Source organism: Centruroides sculpturatus, unplaced genomic scaffold (assembly GCF_000671375.1).
Source record: "Centruroides sculpturatus isolate CEXI.00-Female unplaced genomic scaffold, Cexi_2.0 scaffold267, whole genome shotgun sequence".
Classification (NCBI taxonomy): domain Eukaryota; kingdom Metazoa; phylum Arthropoda; class Arachnida; order Scorpiones; family Buthidae; genus Centruroides; species Centruroides sculpturatus.
In genome coordinates this window covers 207,421-223,524 of record NW_019384634.1, presented here as the reverse complement: position 1 = coordinate 223,524, position 16,104 = coordinate 207,421, and the positions used below count along the sequence as shown (strand labels likewise).

Below are 16,104 nucleotides of genomic sequence, written 5' to 3'. Positions count from 1 at the left end.
AAATATTGGTGAAAGAATTTTTGAAATCGGATGAGTAGTTTCGGAGATTACCTGCTGCAAACAAACTTACATACATATACATACAAACATTACCTCTTTATAATACTGTATTAGTATAGATTAGTGATAATGTTCATGTCTTCTGATGCGACTAAGCACATGTAACGGAATTTAGGCCTAAGGGTCAAAAATAAAAACAGTATTGCGTGCGCCTAACGGAAAATAAGCACGAAAAACGAACAAAACACAAGAACAAAGCAATCGATGGTGATTGTTCCGTGTCTCCCGTGACCTGCAGATACGAGGTAGCTTTTATTGTGGCGGCAAGTGCAAAGTTCGCCTGTCCGCGTCCGTCAGGTACTGAGCAAGAATCGCCTGTTCTGTGCCTAACAGGATTGCTTCTTTCCTTNGTACACGGCCCGCGGGCTGCCAGTTGGACAGCCCTGGTATAGACAGAAAATCATATATTCTTAAGCTTCTCAGAAAACATTAAACAATGTTGCTGTTATCTTTAATGTTCAACTTTAGCTGTATAAGATTTCAAAGATACTATATACAGTATATATATATATAAAATCTGGTTTTTTTAAATTTTAGATGCAGAAGCTGACACAAAAGCAAGAAGCCAAGAAGCAATGGAAAACAAATTGAATTTATTTCTGAAACCAGATCAAATCCAGTATTTGCAGAGTATCTGTAACCAACCCATGGTTATAGATACTCTTGGACGAATCAAATAATAAAACGTGAAGTGCAAATTAAATGTGTTGTGGGCAACAAGGGTTATGAATTCCTTTGAAGCATGAATTTTCCTTTGTCTTTTTCAAGAACTTTAAATAGAAGGATTGAATCATGCAAATTTTCAAGGAATTCAGTACGACATTATTGAGTGGTTAGGAGTTAACTATAGTCAGCTGATAGACAAGGCAAACTTTGTGTACTGTCATTAGATGAAATGCAGTTAAGAAATGTAGTTAAGGAATGTTAAATATGATAAAGGCTTAAAGAGATATGTTGGGTTAGTACAGGCATGGCCGACATATGGCCCGTCTAATGAATTTATGCGGCCTGCAAATAATCTTTCAATATTAGCTACTCAAGTCCAAATAGCCCGATGAAAAATTTGACGCAAAGAAAAAAAATAATAAAAAAAGGTCAACAACTCACTGTGCATTTAGAGTTAACCCTCCAGTACAAATCTCTTAAGTACAGCATAGAATGTTGATAAAGCACAATAACATCAAAAATGTATCTCTAATCTCTATGTACAATTTAGTCTCTACGAGGTGACACCATAATGAGATCTTGCACCACCTCAAAATCTTCCTAGGGCAGCCTCTGGTTCGGCCCGTGGAAAAAGTTCTTTTTCCAATTCGGCTCGGGGGCAAAAACTGTTGGCCACACCTGGGTTAGTAAGTAAAGATTTCACCGATTCTGATGAACCTATAGTTGCAACAAATGCTCTTGTTTTTATTGCAAGAGGCTTAACTTTGCACTGGGCACAAGTTGTGGCATATACTTTAACAGGTAATTCAATTAATTCTCACAAATTAAGGAATTTTGTAAAAAAGTAATAAAGTTTGTATTTACAAGGACTTCTTGTAAAATGAGAACCTAACCACAAAATTACCAATATACCAGCAAAATTCAATTTAAAAGCGAACGTTTTCTCCCGTCTTCAACGGTCATCTTCAGGTTCAAATCCAAGATTTCAAAAAAATCGAACATCGCAATTATGCGCATGTCCGATGCAGGGCCTTAATAAAATTATTCGTGTAATCGGTTTCCTGCTTCAAAAATCCGATGTTTATATTATAGTGTAGACATATATGGTGCGCATCTATTATACGTCATAATACGCCCTCCACGCCGTCGCCAAAGAGTCTGTTTCCTTGAAATTGATGGCTGTTCCCTTTCTGAACGCTTTAAAAATTTCCAGCTGTTATAGATATTTCAGGCTGGCCTGGTGTTCACACCATTGTATTAAACATGCATTACCAAATTCCACCCTGACGTCATCATCAAACGCAAAAGCGGCCAAAGCTGTATTGGAAAGGCATTTTTGAATTGAGTACTTGTGTTCCTTGACCCTTGTTTTAAGGCAGCATGCGGTAGCACCAATATATTCGCCAGGACGATTCACCCTATGATCGTAAATAGGGATAGAATATATTCCCGGAACATAGTTCCTATCAAGCCGTCTTGATAGGAACTGTGTTCCTTATTGTTTCGTAAACAGGAGAAAATGGTCTGCGGTCTTCTGTAAGCGATATTTTTACCAGCATACCGAGCGATTTGTTTGTAGGTGCAATGAAGGATCTTGTTGTAAGTAATAGGAACGAAGGGCTGGTTATTCCGAAGCGCCGTACTCTTAGGTTGTTGGTGGCGTGCTATAAGTGTTTCAATTAGGTGCGTAGGGTAACCATGTAGTCTAGCCACATTCGAAATAGATTCCAATTCCATTTTTCTATCTCCCGCACTTGAACAATGGGTGAAAGCTCTTCTTACTAGGGTCTTAAAAGCAGAGATCTTGTAACCAACTGGATCATGTGATTGAGCATGTATAAAAAGAGGATCATACGAGCTCTTATGGTATACTTTAGTTGTTATTTGACCCTGTTGAAAGCTAATGTCAATATCAAGAAAATGCACGTTGGTGGAGCTCTGCTGTTCAGCCCTCAACGAGAGGCCATAAGCATTACTATTGAAAGTTTCAGTGAATGCCACCATGTCTGGTTCTCTCTTCCAAACAATGAATACATCATCCACGATGACATTATATCATAATATAATGTCATCGTTAAAGTCAGGTAAGACTTGTTGTTCGAGGCGCCTGACCACCAATTCACATAATGTTCCTGATATGGGGCTACCCATAGGCACCCCTCTAGACTGCAGGAAAGTATCTCCCTCAAATACGAAAAAAGAGAGTGACATACGAGATGTCCCAACTCTAAGATGTCAGATAGATGTTCAGAAGAGTCGTTGATATTTCGAATGAGAAAATCCCTTAACTCACAAAAAAATGGCTCGATGCGGATGGATGGGAACATGGATTCAAAATCACAAACAGTGAAATATACACCATCTAAGCTGTCAAGTGCATTCAATCTGTGAATCAACTGTACCGGATTGGACACAGTACACGGATATTCCTCGATGGTGCTGGTTACAAAAGAGTTAAGCATGCGTTCTATAAGTATAGTCGGAGATCTCGACTTGTCAACGATTGGACGTACAGGTAACCCCCGTATAACACGGTAGTTACGTTCCAAAAAATTGCCGTGTTATGCAAATCCGTGTTATACGAAACAAAGAACTAATACGAAAAGAAGGGTTAGGTTCCAAAAATTAAAATACATGCTAGTATATTTTCATAATTAAGATAAATATCTTCATAAAAATTTTTTTAAGTGATACATATTAATATAAATTAAACAATGTTTTCTTCGTCATCACTAAAAACACTATTAATTAACCGAGAGCGTTTTCTTTTTGGCAAGTTATCCTTATCCTCTGAGCATTTTTCTGCATTATCTTCAGATCCATGCTTTACCTTTTGCAAAATGTATGTAATTTTAGATTGCTTGCTTCTAGTTAAAAGGTCTTTATAAATTTCCTTATATGGTGCTAAGCACTTATGAAGAATAAAGCAAGTATGGAATAAGGGAAAAACATTCGGCAACATCAGAAGCAGAAGCGTCGCGATCTGGCAACATTGAAACAAGTTTCGAGAAGGACCACGTGTATCGACAGAAGGCGAGAAGAGAAAATTTACATACTTAAGTACTAATAGTTCACGAAAATAATAATTTTCGTGAACTATTATTACTTAAGTATGTAAAAATTTATTACATTTCCTGTTATACGAGGGTTTTACCCAATTCTCGAACCGTGTCAGAGTGAATCCGTGCTATAAAAGTACCGTGTTATACGGGGGATGGTACCAATTCTCGAACCGTGTTAGAGTGAATCCGTGCTATAGAAGTGCCGTGTTATACGGGGGTTACCTGTAGTTGTTTACCGTCTTTATGGAGTTTGGCAAAAGCAAATAAGCGTGGGGAAATCGGCGTCGAAATAGTTGCCTTAGTTATCTTTAGTACTCTAGCCAATGGTGAGTTGGTCATACGTGCAACCCTTGCTTGAGTCCTTTCCAAAAATCCGCTGGGGCCTTGGTGCATTCAGTGTTGCTGATGTATTCATGCAAGCCGTTTCTATACGTATCCCTTTTCATAAGAACAATGCTCCTGGATTTATCCGCCCTTACAGCGACCACATCATTACGACTCATCCATCGTCTAAAATTATGTATGGCACTCGAATATGATCGTTCATCGTGTGCCTTGTGGTTACAGATATCGAAGAAAACCTTCCGTCGGAAGTATTCTTTACGCATGTTGCCAAAACCTTCCACCATCCTCTCGACATCCGGTATAACCTTAGTTAACTCCACCAGAAGGGAAGGAGCAAACGCAGGGCCCAATCCAACTACATTAACCAGCATGGGCGGAGGTTGAATGCCATCCCAACATACAAGAGAACCCTGTATTCAGTTTTTGTACAAGAGAACCCTGACTTTGGCAACGGCGTGGAGGGCGTATTATGACGTATAATGGATGCGCACCATATATGTCTACACTATAATATAAACACCGGATTTTTGAACATAAACAGGAAACCAATTACACGAATAATTTTATTAAGGCCCTGCATCGGACATGCGCATAATTGCGATGTTCGATTTTTTTGAAATCTTGGATTTGAACCTGAAGATGACCATTGAAGACGGTAGAAAACGTTTGTTTTTAAATTGAATTTTGCTGGTATATGGATAATTTTGTGGTTAGGTTCTTAATTCTCACACCAGTATGATGAATGATTTTTGTAAAATGTGTGACCAGTGACATAGGCTCTAACAATACCAGTATGTGGGGGTTATTGGAATCCATTCTATTATATAGGTAAAGATTAGGGTCAATCTTTACCTATGTGCACCGTCATGGCAACAGTCATGACTGTTTGCTTCAGTTAGGTTAACAATATTTTTAGCAGACGTTTCTTTTTTTTTCTTTTGTTCAGAAACTACCATGATTCAATAACTAGTGACGTTAGGCACTCGGTGGCCTGCCGGCAACTCCCCTCCGGGAGGAGTCTGTCGAGACGGCAGCCATGACGGTGCACATAGGTAAAGATTACCCTAAAATTATGCATCCTTTTAGAAAATGTATATTTTGTAGCAGATGTCTCTCACATACTAAAAAATATCTATTAAGTTTAAATTTTTTATAAGTCCTAGTTGACGTTTTAAGTTTAAATTAATAAATTAAGGACACAAATCTATGTAAAATACGATTCTATGTAACGGTCGAGTTATAAACAGCATTGCCACAATGAAATTGCAAAACGTATTGAAGCTCCTTCAAAAAATGTACTATTTTCTTTCAAAATGTACTATTTCTATGGTTGGTTACTTTTGATATTAATATACCATCATACTCAATTTTTGTGCTTATTTCAAATTCATATTCATGAATACTTTAAATTTAAATATTTCATAAAAAGATTTTATGAAAATAGTTTCTACGGTTTTTTGTTAAATACAGCATTAAAAGTTGATTTTTTTAAAATATTATAGTGACGGATAAAAAAATTATAAATATACACTGAGAGATTCAAATTAAAAAAAGTTATTTCTTTTACCAAGATTACTAAAATTGAAGTTCATAATTAAGAATTAAATTATAGTGGTAGAAAATAATATAAAAGTAGGTTAATGCGTACCTAGGTAACCCCAATGGCAGCGCTTCCGACTGTTTGTGGGGCCAATAGACTCCTCCTGGAGGGAAGCAGCTGGCAGGCCGCCTTGTGCCAAACATCACTAGTTATTGATTCACAGTAGTTCTTGAACAAAATTTAAAAAAAACATCTACTAAAAATATAGTTAATCTAACCTGACCTAACCACTGCCATCTTGGACTACCTAGGTAAACATTAACCTAAAAGTATTTTTATTATTTATACTCATACAGTTTCAAAACTATTTTGTGTAATAATTCAACTCTGACTTAACGGATGTTTTGATATTATTGATGACAAAAGTTTAAAATCATTGATTTCCTTACCTGCCCATTATTTTTGTTTGACAGAGTTGAATTGTTTGGACCACATGGCATAAAAAATTTTGTGAAGGTCCTCATGAGAATGTGTAGACGACTGAAACGCGTGAAAGAGGACCACTGAGTCATAACATTCGCACGTGCAACTATCTGTATGTTCTGTGTGTAGCGTCTTTGCAATCCAAACAATAATTTTGGTAGACGATCAAACAGCAATTAGTTAGAAAACGTTACGGTTTATTTAAAACACTTTTTTAATTGAGATGCATTTCGGGTTGGCTTGTATTCCCAACCCCCTTCAGTGCTGTTAAAATTACAAAAACCAAGGAGAGTTTCACGACATTGGTAAGTAGGACATAAAAAAAGGAGGGGTGACAACAACAACAAAAAACTTACATGTCATATAATGGTACAGCATAGACTTGTGTGACAATATTTTTATTACATAGTTGTATGACTATTTTCTATAATATGAAAAATGTAAAGGACGTTGCTGTTTAACACATCATTTATATAAAAAATATAACATAGATTATTAATTTCAAAGTATCTATAAACACTTACATTTTTAGTTAATATGTATTATTCCCAACAAAAAATGAAACAGTTTATCCTGTTTCATTTTACCCTTCTGTATGTTGTTGTCGACCGACATACACCATGTGTATGTTTGATTGGGTAAATCAAATTAGCAAGCAGTGACACTGGTGAGACTTTAATAAACTAATTTTTCGCATTTTTTTCGTTAAGGCATGAAATATTATTTTGTACCATACATGGTACTAAAATATTATAATGTACTCAAAATCGGCACTTGTGCAGTTTAGTGGGTACGGCTGTTTGAAAGGTTTTCTTCCATAAAATTAATCGATTCTAGACTAATTCGACTCGAATATTTCCAAAAGACGTATAATGTTTTGGGAATAACCCATATAAAATATGTTATAAACAAAAATTGTCGGAATACTTACCGAGTGTAACTCGTTCGAAGACGCCATTGCTTAAGCTTGTTTTCGTCGCGGAGCGGTACATCGGCGTACGAAGCTGTCACGTGACATTTGTCGGTGCTATTCGGTCACGTGAGTACTTATCTCCGACGTGTTCCTGATAACTATTCTTTTTGCTGAACTTTGGAGTCAAATTAGTCTAGAATCAATTTTATGGAAGAAAACCTTCCAAACAGCCGTACCCCCTAAACTGCTCAAGTGCCCTAAAAATCTAAGTGTACTTTCAATGTACTAGAAATGGCAAAATGTACCCGAAAAGTTCAAATTTACTAGGAATGGCAACGTTGGTTATAAACTCCGTAACGTAACAGTATCCGTAAATGTTTGCTACACTGGATATAGTTATAGCAATAGTTATAAACGGTAGTTTATAAATATTGCTATAGATATCCAGAATAAGGCCTTTTCTGTAACAAACTTTACGATTTACTAACCCCGCATTTCTTTATTCAGCGCGCGAGAAGCGCTTTACAGCAAACACACCGAAACTGGTTTTTAATTGGCTAACACTGCTCGTGGCGTCATTTCGCTACACTCTCGCTGCTTAAAAAAACGCGGGGAAAGCAGTCTATCGTGAGCATGCGCAAAATCATCGGTAGTTATTGCCAGATCTAACAGTTTAATTATTTATTCATCTTATTATTTTTCTATATTTTTTATGACTAAAGTGATTCTTATCTTAAAATTTTATATTATTCAGAAGCAGCATTGTCGGTCAAAAGTTACGTTTCAATCAATTTGTCAAAGTTTCGTCGGTTGCTTCCGGCACAACTTCCGATTGTACACCGACTGATGGCGACTTAGCGCATGTGCAGTTGGTCAAGTCTCCGTATCCCTACCGTAAAAGTTTGATCGATCCAAACTTTTCTTACTAAATGCGGTATGGCCATACGGTTTCGTTACGGAGTTTATAAGTAGACCCTAAAAAATTTCAACCTTTGCATTAAAATGTTAAAAAGTTAACAACCTTAATCAAATTTTTAAAACACTTCCAGAAAGATTATAAATTTGAGACCTCCTAATAATCTAATATAGATTAAAATTTTGTTTTCGTGGTACGGTATTTTTCTTTCAAACCCCTCACAATTACCCTTATCACTCTGAACTTCATGGAGGTCCTAATGAACAAGTCCTAAAACTTAAGCGGCCGGATGGCCGAGCGGTCAAGGTGGCAGCTTACCGCTCTGGGGGACTCGGTTTCGAATCCGAACGAATCGAAAAATCCCCAGGAATTTTTCGGGAGGTGGACCGTTCGGATATGTCGGGCCCAGTCCCCCACCACCCGGCAGCCCCATTGTGGGCCTGGCCGAACCCATAATGGGCTTGCAAAAAGAGGCCCTCTTAGTGCCCACAGGGCGGAGAGAGTTAAAAAAAAAAGGTCCTAAAACTTAAATTTAAAAAAGATTAACAACAATTTTAATTTAAATTGTACCGGTTCTATCAGAGTCGATAGATATACTGATCTAAGCTACTATATAGCGCTAATGATACGGAAGTGGCGTAATAAATATTTCTTCCACTTCAAGCGCTGCAATCGCTTTGCGCCGCAAGTTTATAGCTGACATTTCCTATGCTCAAGCCAAACATTTGTAATTCTTTTAATATATGAAATTTTCTTGTTTTTAACTTATTGTTGCTTTTGTCTTAAAACACTGCTTATAAATACTATTTTAATTTGGTTTTGAATATTAATTCGGTGGTCGATAGATCGCGCTTTAAAAATAGCTAATATCTAAATAGAACTTTAGTTTTATTTAGATATTAGCTATTTTTAAATTATATTAGATATTAGTTTTTGGAAGCAGCTGTTGTTTTTAAATCAGCTTTTTGATTTTCGGAAATGAAAATCTGGTAGAGATATGAAATTAACTATCAATTCCCCGCACCTTTTTTTTTACTTTTACAGGAAGAATTTAGAAATGATTTCGGGACTAATTGTGACAGACTAAGTATTTTTATATTCACAATACTCATTTGTATACAAATATTTTTATATTGAGATAGTGAAAAATAAAGTGTGTTTATAATGCATACAAGGTATGTATTAATCACAGAAAAAGTTGCATAGTCTTACTTAGCTTTACGAAACTATGTCGTATCCAGTTGTATTAAATATTAATTAGCATATTTTTACTTTTAAACGTAATAAATTTATCCTTCATTCTACCAAGTGACCAATAGTAATATATCAGACTCCCAAATAAATTGAATCATTTCTCTGGGATCTCTGGTTTGAGACTTCTTGTGCCGATAGTGGTGAATCTAGTGAATCAGGTACTTGGTGGGCCCAAGCGCTACTTAGTATCTATTAGTGATGTGCCGGATATCCGTATCCGTGGATATCCGAGGGAAAAAAAAAATCCGTATCCGTTACTTTTTAGCGGATCTTTAACGGATCTTTTATCTTAATGAACTTCATTACTTATATGAAATTTTAAAGATAGGTAGCAATAGCACATTCGTCGTTTACTATCGTAAAATATTTCCATATTACACTACTAAATTTTTTTGTCGACATTATTTTTGTTTTAATTTAACTCAACACTCTCCAAAAACACAAACGTAATCTACGCTATCTCGTGTCACACTAGCCACAAACCAGTGTTTCCCAACGTGGGGCCCACGCCCCACAGGGGGCAATTGGATTGCTAAGGAGGGCAATTCGAAAATGGACTTGTCCAGAGTTTAAGTTAACCGTATAGCCGCTGTATATGTTAGGGAGACATAAGAATTTTAGAAAGGCTTAGGTGCGGCATAGCACAAAAAAGGTTGGGAAACACTGCACTAAACTATTGTGGCGGTACGCTATATTTTTGTAAATATTAATTTTAGTTTAGTTTCGTTTCTTCTTTCTACCCTTTGTTCTATTCTATTTTCTTCTAGAACTTTCTTATCTATTCCCTGTCCCTTGGGTGGGATGAGCAGTTCCTAGAAATTTGAGGAGCAAAGGTGTAAGCAGGAGCCGGAGAAAAAAAGAGAAGTGACGTAGCAGGTCATTCGTAAACCGGGCGGCAGAGTGTACGGACGAGGTGAGAATACTGGGAGTCGTATTTTCAATGACCAGATAGTTCAGAAATAAGTTCAGAAAAAAAATCATGTTTTAAGGTCGTATTGACGACTGTGGAAGGAAAAAATCCTAATTATTGTAGAAGAGAAGTGGCCAGTTATAGGAGAAGGTCGTGTTTTATCCCACCCAATAGTACGCATAAAGAAACAAGCCGAAAAAAGGGACAAAACCCCAGATATCCCTATTTCTATCTTATCTACTATTTTTTCTGTCTTCTTAATTCTATTCCTTTTTCTGTTATTAGTGTTAAGTTTATGTTTAAGGTTAGTGTTTAAGGTTCCGGGTTATATTGTCGCGATCGGGATCCAGTGCCGGCCCGAGGCAAGTTTTAGGATGGAGCGAGATCCTATTATGGCGACCCCTTGGTCAGGAGCGTAGCGAACATAACTGGCGCTCGGGGCACGACACTTTATTGGCGCCCCCTCCAGAAACACATAGTTTGTGTTGGAGACCATTTGGGCGCCCCTCTGCGAGTGGCGCCCGGTGCTTGATACACCCCCTTGCTACGCCACTGCCCTTGGTTGCCCCAAATTTATACCCTTTAATTTTCTTTACCGCTGAGGCGCCCCCTAGGACTTAGCGCCTGGAGCGGCTGCTCCTTTCGCCCTATGGTAGGGCAGGCTCTGTCGGGATCTGTATTGTACACGTGCTTTGGATACAGCGAACTATTATTATCGCCGTAATTTCGCATGCTACTGTTTGCACCGTGAAGTTGGAATCCCCCGAAATATAATCTGTATAAAGACGCGAAATAGCTTAATTGAAAAATTATATCAACTTTTGTTACTTTATCCTGTCTGCCTTTTGTGGTGAATTCTAATTTAGCACACTTTCACACTATAAACAAAAACACGCGCAGTGCAAGTCAAAACACGTCGCGTTATTAACGCAAAGCGTCAACTATCGGTCCAAGGTCACACGCACCGGCGCCGACTGAGTACGAAAGTAGAGATCCGTATCCGCGGATATACATTTTTAACGATCCGGCACATCACTAGTATCTATATATATAATCCATTCAACGGGTGTCCGTCCCGTAACCGTTTGATAACGGACACTAGAGGCGCCCCTATCGTGTGTCATATTTCAAATATTCAAATTAACAATTTTAATTCTTATTTAAATTAACAATATGAATTATTATTATTCATTTGGCCAATAAATTATTATTTGGTCAATATAACAATATAAATAATTCATTATATTTGTAATAGGAATTTATTATTGTCACGGAATGCATGTAATGTTAACTAGGGGACGAGTAACGAAAAACCGGATAGGTTTGAATCACTACGTAAGACGATAAGGTTTGAAATAGTTAAAGTAATATAAGGTAAAATCGAGGTTTACAAGCGAAGGTAAATAAACTAATTAAACTATTTTAAAGTATTTATAGAATGTTTAATAGATAGAAATATAGATCCGTATGACGCGATTGGGACGTTAAGATTTACCCTCCGAATAAAGGGAATGGCGACCCTCCTCTGTGCGAACAATAAATGTCTAATGAACCATCCCCGTACGCGCAACCCTTCCCGAGATATAGCCCTCCGAAAATTATTCTACGGGGTCACGTGACCGCCTGTTTGCCAGAATTTACCCTGCGAATGAGCGGGTCGGCGACCTCCCGAGTGTGGACGAGCGCGCGTAAATTTTTTTTCGCGCGGTAGTCTCCCTTTTGACCACGATGTCACGTGACCGGAAATGACGTAGGCTAATTTTCACGGGCTTATATCTCGCGAAGGGTCACGAGTAGGGGTATGGTTGCCCCCACCAGTGGGCGAGTGGTCTCCGTTGCCGCTCATCGTAGTGGTGACCAGACCCTAAAGACTGGGAGGTTCGTCGTGGGTTCGCGCCACGGTCGGACAGGCTGGCTGCTTGGAGTTTTCCGGGTTTTCTCCTTGCCTATAACGACTGAATAGGAGGCCAGTTCCCCATAAAAGTCCTCCCGGAAGGCATTTATTTCCCGCGCGTACGTATGGCTGTTCGATACAGCCGGCTAATCGGTCGCCTAGCGATCATACACAAGTCTACTCGGAGAAAGAGCCTACATTGAGCTAAAATCTCCATATAAACACCATCGAAGAAGAAGAAAGAAAGAAAAAGAGTAGGGGTATGGTTCCTTTGACTTTATTGTTCGCACAGAGGGGCTACATTTTGGAGGGTTGCCACCCCTTCATTCGGAGGGTAAATCTTACCATTGGGACTTTAACGGAACTGTACAGCATACTGATAGGAACAAAAAAGTCAAAGGAACCGTGCCTCATGGAAATTTGTAAATAACGCCCACTAGGGGGCGTCCCGGACTACTAGTTTAGAATAAGACCTCAAAAACCAAGTAATGTTATCAAATCAATTTATAACGTAATAAAAATACAGCAATAAGTTGCGTAATTTTCCTGCAAAAGAAGTTAAAATTTATGTAGCCCTATCTGTTATAAAACTTTAAAAATAAAATCTCGTATCATTATTATAAAGAAAAAAAAATGGCAAAAAGATTAATCTTGAGAGTAGGGGTAGGTTTTATAAGAAAAACTAAATGCTAATAACGAGTAAAATCGTCATTAAGTCCGACCCTACTCGAGATATGACACGACCCCTTCTATCTTCCCACCCATCGAACTTTAACACCAAAATTTAATAGCATAGATCGCATGTTCTCAAACTTATAATCTGAAAGTGGGCGGTGGTCGAAATAAAAAATCTAATGTCCCATATTTTTTAACTTGCCTTTTTACATTACCATCTGTTGCACATCTTAAAAACAGTTATTGCAAATATAATGTTTGAATATGCATTATTATATGGATAGGATAGATAGGGTGTGACCCATATCCTATTTCTGAGATCAAAGAATGTTTCAATGAGAAGAAATACAACTCATTTAATCACCGAGCCTTCTACTGCCCCCTGAAAGCCTCCAGCGCCCACAAGGGAGCATTATAGCCCACTTTGAGAAAGGATGGCATAGATCCTCTTAATACACAAATCTCCCTGCAAAATTTCAGAAAATTTCGACGAAAAGCACGAGTTATTAGGCTTCAACGTGGGTGAACAAAATCGTATCCCCAAGCACTAACATCCATACACGTAGAAAAAACCCTGAATACAGTGGTGCCTCGTATTACGTACGCCTCGAATAACGGACTTTCTTTCTGTTTGGCCGTTACGTGACTCCAGCAACGGACTGGCTTCGAACAACGGACTTTCCGTTCGGCAGTTACGTGAGGCGAACAACTGCCTTTCTGTGAACAAGTGCGAATTATGTTTCCACTCTTTTGCTGTTGCCAATGACAATCTGCTATTTTTATAATATATTAGTATTATTAGAATATATTATTAGTGTATCTGAAGTACAGAGCTCCCGTTGGGATTCGGCTTGCTCCCTTGTTTATTACGTTACAGTACATCACCTCAGTGTAGGGTATTTACATTTATTCAAGTGTTGTGCAAATTATGGCTTCCAAAAAAAACAAAGGTGATTTCAATTGAAAGAAAGCAAGAAATCATCAGGAGTGAAAGTTGACAAAAACTTCCTTGTCAAATGGGGAGAGGTTCAGGAGTTTACCAACATTCATTATCCAGAGCTGAGGCCAACAGGATCTTTACAATGACACCCTTGCCGGTCATTTCCGACAGGTGTTGAAAAAGAGAAACAGACCACCCTGGACATGATTTTCAAGAAGCCAGCTGCCAAATAGCAAAGGATGGAACAAGAGGAGTTGACCCTGCAAGCTCTGGTAGCCTCTCCTGAATCTGACACCGATTAAAAAACAATAAAAAGAGACCTGCTGCAATGTGTAAAAAGTCTATCTGTATGAATGTGTGAAGAAAGTGAAGAAAGTGTTCCTCCACCTCCTCCTCACATCATCTGACTACCCGGCATAATTGGTGACTGCTCCATTTTTATTTTTTATAGTACAGTACGGTTATTTTATGCTGCGGAACGAATTANTGTCTGCTCCATTTTCATTTTTTATAGTACAGTACGGTTATTTTATGCTGCGGAACGAATTATATGTTTTAACATGTATTTCTATGGGAAAATGAGTTTCGTATAACGGACTTTTCACTTAACGGTCCGTTAAGTGAAAAGTCCGTTATACGAACGGATTAAGTACTGTACGTTATACGAGGCACCACTGTATTTCCATTTCTCGACGTTTCAAGGTCCTAAATCCAAGAATATAAAAATCTTGGGTGTTATTTTTTCGACATAAAATTCACCAGACTTTTCCTTCCCACTTTTGCATGAACACAACCAGAGAGAAACAAAGTACTCCTGTAGGTCCTTAAAGTACCTAATTCGCTTTGTTTTCTGCATAAATTCAGCCTTATCAGAGCTATGGACCATGCCAATAGAGTAAAAAAAAAAGTAAATGGAACGTATAACCCTTCACGAGATAGGCTATATTTGGAATTTGAACACTCAAAAATGAAATCTTCACAGCAAAAATATAAAAGTGAAAAAATATTTTTCAAAACAATGCTAAAAACCAACTGTCCACTATACTAGAGAAAACTGCTAACACGAGAAACGCTGTTGTACCGAATACTTCCGGAGCGCTGAGCACTCCATTAAAATCGTACTTATACGCAAAGGGCACGAAAGCAAAGAGCAAACGAAGCTAATTTCGTTCATATTGCAAGTTGTGGTAAATGCGATCGTGAGTTGTAGTTTCGAACTTCTCTTCAAGCCTTTTCTCTCTTACAGCCATGTTATACAAAATAGGTCTTTTCTCAATTTCTAAAAACTTATGTCGTCCTCCCAGCTTGTCTCGTTCGTCTTCCCCCTGCTGAGAGTCGAAAGTTATTATATATTTCTAAGGTTCACACTTAAACCATCGGTTCCTTTCACGTCTCTTTTTTACTTTTATGGGCATAGATAGACCCTTGTTCATAAGAGTAAAAAACAGCCCGATTCACAGCTACAATTTTACACCTAAATGAAAACGATTACAGTAGAGCGTCGTTTATCCGAAGGAATTCCAGTCGACAAATTTAAATTTTCGCCAGTGCTGTGGCGCTGTAATCTTTGGCTATGTCTTCGGCTACTCAAATATTTTACGTTTTTGATACTAAATTAACTTCTGAAGTATAATTTTTTATTGTTTTTATATTTTTCAATATATTTACTTTGTTTGTACAAAATAAAAAAATAATTTTTAACGATACAATAGTCTTCGTTAGGCTTAACATCGACGAAAATTTAACGCGAAGCGACACGCAACGGAGAAAAATTTCAACACGGGATAAATTAATATATTTTTTCGTACGTAATTGGTTATCCGAAAAATAAGTTATCTGAACAACCCCAGTCCCCAATTGATTCGGATAAACGACGCCCTACTGTATTTCATTCTCAATTTCATTCACGAATATTTGAATACTTCGTGTGTATTCAACGAATATAGCAAATATTATAACTTACGAAACTTATTTTTAAGAACTGAAATTCACGAATTGCGTATTAACTTTACTCCAATCCAATTTATTAAAAGATTTAACATTCAAAATTTTTGCCGAATTGATTCTTTATATTAAAATTACGAATAAATATTCATACGATTCTAAAATCAAGAATGAATTTCTTAACCAATTTCAATTCCTCCACGTAATTACGAACACGCCGAAGCCGACAAGATTTTATGCAAATGAGTTAGCCAAAATGACGTAACAGCGGCACATTCCTTACTCAGTAATTAATTCGCCATTTTAACAAAACGTAACAATTAAAATGTTCTTGATTTAATGCTCAATTTCAACAACTTTCAAATTAATTTCAATACGGTAAGAATTCAAACATTTAAATTCGTATTTATACACTTAAAATGACTTAAACTCGAGATTCAAATAAATTTTTAAGAATTTTAAAATTGTATTCAAATTAGACCGCTTTTAATTATTAATGCCG

General features: G+C 37.4%; 1 protein-coding gene across 1 annotated transcript in view; it reads right to left on the bottom strand.

The window, feature by feature from the left end:
* Positions 1 to 16,104, bottom strand: part of LOC111625841 (putative bifunctional UDP-N-acetylglucosamine transferase and deubiquitinase ALG13) — a 105,364-nt gene that overhangs the window by 89,053 nt on the left and 207 nt on the right. The window lies entirely within an intron of this gene.